Source organism: Poecilia latipinna, unplaced genomic scaffold (genome assembly GCF_001443285.1).
Source record: "Poecilia latipinna isolate Pla-1442-1.1 unplaced genomic scaffold, P_latipinna-1.0 Scaffold2245, whole genome shotgun sequence".
Taxonomy (NCBI): Eukaryota; Metazoa; Chordata; class Actinopteri; order Cyprinodontiformes; family Poeciliidae; genus Poecilia; species Poecilia latipinna.
In genome coordinates this window covers 95376-101793 of record NW_015114861.1, presented here as the reverse complement: position 1 = coordinate 101793, position 6418 = coordinate 95376, and the positions used below count along the sequence as shown (strand labels likewise).

At 35.3% G+C, this 6418-nt stretch overlaps 1 long non-coding RNA gene across 1 annotated transcript; it reads left to right on the top strand.

Annotated features, from left to right (window-relative positions):
• Positions 1-252: 252 nt before the first annotated feature.
• Positions 253-2589, top strand: LOC106936936 (uncharacterized). The gene is made up of 2 exons (XR_001422265.1): positions 253-425; positions 1931-2589. It is a non-coding gene; the product is annotated as an uncharacterized LOC106936936 (long non-coding RNA).
• Positions 2590-6418: the final 3829 nt, after the last annotated feature.

Genomic DNA, 6418 nt, shown 5'->3' with positions numbered 1-6418 from the left:
ATTAATGATTTTTCCAAACTAGGTAGAATGACAAATCCAGATTTTACCAGTTTTTCATTTCATTAAATATTTTTATTACGTGAGACTAAAAGTACCGATAATGTATTTATAGATCAATTTTTCTGGTTCCATTTATCATTTTGGAAACTGGAAACTATGCGTCACAAATATCAGGATCCCATTGAAGAAGACATATCAATCCTATTGCTTGCTACCTTTTTATTTTTTTTCTCTCTATTTAAAATATAATGCCGACTCCTGCTGTGACAGACCTTTAACTCTGAGACGAGACGTTACAAACTGAAGTGCGTAGCTTTGATGTCGCCGTTTGGTTTTCAGATCGAGGTGAACTTTTCGTTTGGGGGAAGAACGTCAGAGGCTGCTTGGGTATCGGAAAGAAAGATGACCAGTTCTTCCCCTGGAGGGTAAGAACACAGATCACATTTTATTTAGTTTTTAGGCTAAAGATTTTAAATATGTTGTACAAGTCGGGTATTTAGGGTTAGCTTTGTCTTTTACAGCCGTCTCCATCTTGTCTTCATCTATAAAGCTTTCAAATTGTAGTCACGTTTGTAATAATTCATAAAGGAACTTTTGGATGCAATATTTGGTTGGCTGTTATAGGTTTAGTGACAGATTCATGCTCCAAACACCTAAAAGATGCAGAAACTTTTTATTTTCAATGTTTGACATTACATCAGAACAAACTTATCTTGTTTTACATCAGCTGTTCTGATGATGACTGTTTTTTGAAGGGTCATTTTGTTTATAGAGACTTCATAATCCATGTTATTTATGGTTTCAGTTGTTTGTGCTTTTTATTGTTTTGGGTGGTTTTATTTTGAATATTTGAAATATCTTCCAGTTACAGAAACCTTTGACAGGGCAAACTTGCATTATTATGCCATTATTATTATATTAGTTAAAAATGATCTCAAAATGACAATATTATCATTTACCGCAATCATTTCTGGGACAATTTATTGCCATCAAAATTTGCCATGACAGGCTTATGTGTGTAAGAATGTTGTAGGAAGACAAATGCAGTTCATTTTCTTAAGTTGAATCAATAAAAGATGAAAAAATAAAAAAAACAATAGGTTTGATGAACTTTGAGCTAAATACTTTCAGTGTCCAGGTCTTTCATGAAAATGAGGTCTAGATCTCAGCGGGGTCTACCTGGTTAATTACAGGAAATACAAGAATATTTTCAGTGTAATTAGGTTTGTTGTTGACTGAAAAAAATTAACAACACATTTTTTTCTTTCTACATGAGTTGTGTGTAACATATTTTGCCGTAGGTTTTTTTTTCTTGGCCAGTTTCTTTCTAAATGAGACATTTATAGATGAGGCTCCTGATGTTAAAACCTTAGAGCTGACATGGAGGGCTTTCTTCTTCCCATGACTATATGAAGAGTACTGTGCAAAAATTTTAAACCACTAACGCTTTCAACACACTTTGCTCCAAGCAGCCAAACTTTCACTTTAAAATAGTCTTAATCTGTATTTCTGAGGCTCTTCAGTGTCGTTCTTGTACCTGATTGTGACAGAATACTGAGCCGTTTGGACTTAAAAATGATAAAATCAAACAGCCGGCAGCAGATTTTTCACAGTTTCTGTTCTCTGCTGATATATTTTCTGTATGTTGTTGTAAAACTCCAGAACCCGACGGTTTATTTAACGTTTCACATCTGAAAAAGATTGTCTCGCTGTTTTAAACCTCTGAACCTGCTTGTTCCCCCGGAGAGCTTTTCATTTCACCTCCGCAGACGTACATTAGCATTTAAACAGGATTTGAGGGCGTGGAAGTCTCCGTGGAAACCCTGCGGGGTTTGGAGCGCACCAGGAATCAAAATAAACTGATGTGTGAACAGAAAGATGGAAACGGTTTGTGCTGCTTATGTTCTGATCTGTGCGTCTCTCTGTAAAGGTGACCGTTCCAGGTCAGGTGGTGGATGTAGCGTGCGGTGTGGACCACATGGTGGCGCTGGTGAAGTCTCTCCTGTGAGCTGGGATCCATCAGGTGACGACTGAAGGTGGAACCAGAACCAGCTCTTTACTTCCAGACTGAATCTGGACTCATTAAATAGACTTTTTCCGCCGAGTTTAAATCTCCAGTCGGTCGTTTTGCGTCACATGGAGATTATTTACGACACGAAGGAAGAGAAACGGCAAAGAGCTTGGAAAAGGAAGCGGTTCTGAGGAATCGGGTTCTGGTTGTTTTTGGTACTTCTGGACTTTGTGTTTGAGCTGCAATAATAATAATGATCGGATGGATTATTATGCAGCAGAAAATGGGCTCAGGTTGTAATAATGTAATCTGAAACTGACCATTTTTGCTAAAAAAAAAAAAAAAAATTGCAAATAAATAAAAGATGTATATAATAAGCATAGCCTGATGTTAATTCAGTTTGTTCTATTTTATGCATCCATATCATTTTTTTTGCGAGATCTTCCTCCACTAATCTTGTTAGTATCTGAGATCGGCTGGATGAATAAAACCTGATAATTCACTGAATCAGTTTATCCCAGCGCTGGGCGCTTTGGCTTAAAAAAAAAAAATAAAAATAAAATCTTATTTTCATACCAGATCTGATTTTAATCTTTTTTTCTTTTCTTTACAAAAGAAAATTACAGCGACAGAAAATATTTTCAGAAAATGCCTTGTATTTTACGCATCTTTTCTGCGAGTTGTACAGAGAATTAGGGCTACAAGAAATTTTATTTAGTTAGAAGAATTTAGTCACAAGACTAACAGTACTAAAAATGTGACTTTACGAGAACGTAAAATTATGAGAAAAAGCTTCGAGAGTTATCAAAATATGTGTTGACAAATAAATGGTCAGAGAAAACACAGCTACTGAGAGCAAAGTGGAACCAGAGTAGAATTCTGTACAGATTCCTGAAGTGTTGAAAGGATGTGAATATTTCTGTCAGGGATTGTAATGTGGTTCTTTTTATTTTTATCAAGAACTGGACAGAAAATGAACTAAACAGCCAAAACGTCAGAAAAAAAAAAGTTTTGATAAAGATCAAGAAAGTCTGGTGCTTGGAAGAAAGATAGAGGAAGTTTGAGATGTTTGCTATGTGATTTGAAGCTGTGACCTTTGACCTCAGCACAGTGATTTCCTGAAAGGTCCAACTGCTGTTAGGAGCAGTTGGACCTTTCAGCTGAATAACTGCAGGTACCTGGGGGATTTCGCAGACGATCCACAGGATTATGTAAGAGGTAAGACAATCATGAGGGATAACGCTAACGGTCCACACAGGCTCCTGTAACCCCGCCTTGACCATTCTCTTTTTGTTCAGGTCGGGTCAGAGGTGAGCCCAGCAGCCGCATCATAGGAAGCAGGAGGAAGGAGACGGGTGAGTTACCTCTGGTCATTTTGTTAATATCTTTAAAATGATAGCAGCACAAACAAGTGCCTATGCTGCACAAATGTTTGACAGTAATTTTGTTTAGTTTGATCCAAACTAAACAAAATTAGTTTGGATCAAATATTTTGGCTTGATAAAAAATATTTGTAATATTGATACAAAGTCGGTATCAGCAACAGATTGATGCTAGCAAGGTAAAATCAATACTTTAGTTTCAGATTTCCTGTTAAAATGTTATTTTGTAGTTTCCCAACTCTACTGTAAGGTTTCTCTCGAGTTGCTCTCACATAACTTTTTGCACCTTATTTTGGTAAAATGCGAATAGATTTGTTTTTCATTATCTGGATATGTTTTTAAATGATTTTATAGCGACCTATGAACTTTATCTGGTTTCACTTCTAGATTTGAACAAACCTGGGACAGATTTTTTAAGCAAGTTTTATTTTCAATCATCCCTTCTGTGGGTATTAGGGCTATGAGAATTTATTATTTATCAGAACGGTGTCTTAATATTTGCAGGATAAAATTTTAATTTTACCATTAGAACATCTTAAAATTATGAACATCTTAAAATTATGAGGAAAAAAAGCTGTTTTAATGACAAAAAAGCTTGAATAATTAATTTTTCAATTGTTTTCTCCAAAAATGTCTATTCTGGTCATTTTAACACTTTATTCTCGCATTACAACAGTTTTCTGGTAACATTGCTTTATTTTGTCGTAAAGTTAAACTGAATTTCAAGTCCAAATAAATAGAAGCTGTAAAACACGCTTGTCAAACAAGATGGCTGCCTTGGATATATTGACATAAATCTGAACTATTAAAAAAAAAAAAATCAAAATTTTCCACAAATCACATCTTCAAAAACCAAAAATTGGATTATTTAAAATCTGTTTATCTCTCAACCCTTTGCTGATTTATTACATAAAGTTCCAGTAAAATCACCAGGAGTTGAAGCTAATCTCTTTCCTTTATTTCTCTCCATAAGTAATCCTAGAGGATTTGAAAATCAGATTGCACCTGGTAAGTAAAAACACAGAGGCTCAATAGAAAAAAAACAAACAAAACAGCTCGTTTATTTTGTTTTCACACGAGAAGCTCCAAGTGAAAAGCTTTTAACATGTTTCTTTGAAATGCAATCAGAAAAACAAAAGTTACCTTCCTGGAGTTTTAACACTGATAGACATGATTTCTACTAATCTGATCAGAGGCTGAAGGCCAGGGAGAACATCGTCACAACTTCTTCCACATGGATAAAATCATCGTGAAGTGAGAAGTCCTCTCTGGTTTCACATCAGTACAGCAGGTCAGTGTGGGGGGGGGACCTGTGTTAAAGTGCAGACTAGAGCCGGAGGGGGGCGGCTTCAAGACCTAAATGGACACCAGGGGTCAGAGAGGAGCCTTCCTTCCCCCTGTGAACCGTAGCTTATGTTCAGCACATTTTCAAAGTGGCTCAGTAATTTATTACGACTGTAGATCACCATTCATCGAGTCTCACTGCGGCGTCACACTGTGAGCAACGCCAGCGTCAGGAAAACATCGCAGAGTGCAGGTTTTTATTGGCCTGTTCTGAGGTGAAACAGATTAGAGACGCTAAAAAAAGAATTCTGACTTTAATCTCAGAATTGTAACTTCTTTTTTTTCTCAGAATTGTTTATGCACAATTTCATCCAAATCTAGTCTGAAAACTCAAATCTAGGTACAGGCTTCTAGTGTGGATAACGTTTACAATTCTAAAACAAGGAAGAAACAGCTAAGTCATTATTATATTTTGACGCAGAATTAGAATTCAAAGAATTAATTCAGAAAAAAAAGTCTAAATTCTGAGATTAAATTCAAAATTCTGTTTTTATTCAGTGGTCCTAATTATCTTCTTTAAACCCTTGATAATAGTTGAAGGATTTTTTTTTTGTTTAATGTAGTGTACAACTCAAAAAGGATCAACTGATTGGCCCAACAATGGAGTTTTAAAAGTGGTCTGATGGATAAACAGCACATAATTTATTTATAAAATTGTTTTAATCAAAAAGTTTTTAAAGATCATCGTGCAATGCCTTAAGGACGCATTAATCTGTGAAGTTTTTATTTTGCAGCTTTCTGCAGCAATAAAAACCCGACGGGAAGGGAAAAAGCAGATAGCTAAGTTTCCAGCTGTTTCTGGTGAAAATGTTGATTTAAGCATTAGGAAAGCATCATTGAAAGCTTAGAGTTTTGTTAATTTAAATGAAGAAAACATTTTGGTTTGCTTCAGATGCTTTATGGTTCATATGAATGATTGTTTCTGTATCTAATGCTATGTTGGTTCAAGCTGACTCACGTTTCTGTCTTCAAAATGTATTCTCTCCTAATCTGGTCAAAAACAACTTCATGATTTCATCAAGATGTTTAAAATTTTAGTCAGTCAGGACCAACTTTTGGCTAGAAATGGAAAAACAGCTGCTTGTTCTTGGCTGGAGAACTTCTGAAATTTCTACATCAGTTTTATGAATAAAAATAATTTTAAATGTATTTAAATCAGGCTCTTGTTTTCACAGGGGACTCAGGCAGAACTGAAGGTGTTGAGCCTGATTCTCTCCCTGTTCAGACCCAAAGTTAAAATCAGAACTTTAACAGATAAATCAGAAAATGTTATTTCGGTTGTAGCTGATGGCTATTTGATTAAAGTGAAAGCAAGTTGAAAAGGTGAATGTTACCAAGAAGTGGAATTACAAGTTACAGCTGGAACTTCCTGTTTCCATGCAGGGACCAAGATCCAGAGTTTAAATATTCCAAAAATAATTTTTGTATTATTTTCTAAACCTTTTTTTTTTATTATTAAAGAGTGTTGGTGCTCCTTAATAGAGCGGTCAGTGCTCATGCTACTTAGTTTTTCCTTCCATGTTTTTTTTCTTTCCAATTGGATGTCTCTGTTGAGCAAAATAGTTACAAATTAAATGATATTTAATAATATATGACCCAGAATAATAATTCTGACATCATATGGTAACCAGCAGAAGCATTACGGCGATTATTTTTTTCCAGATTGGCTAATGTAAGTGTA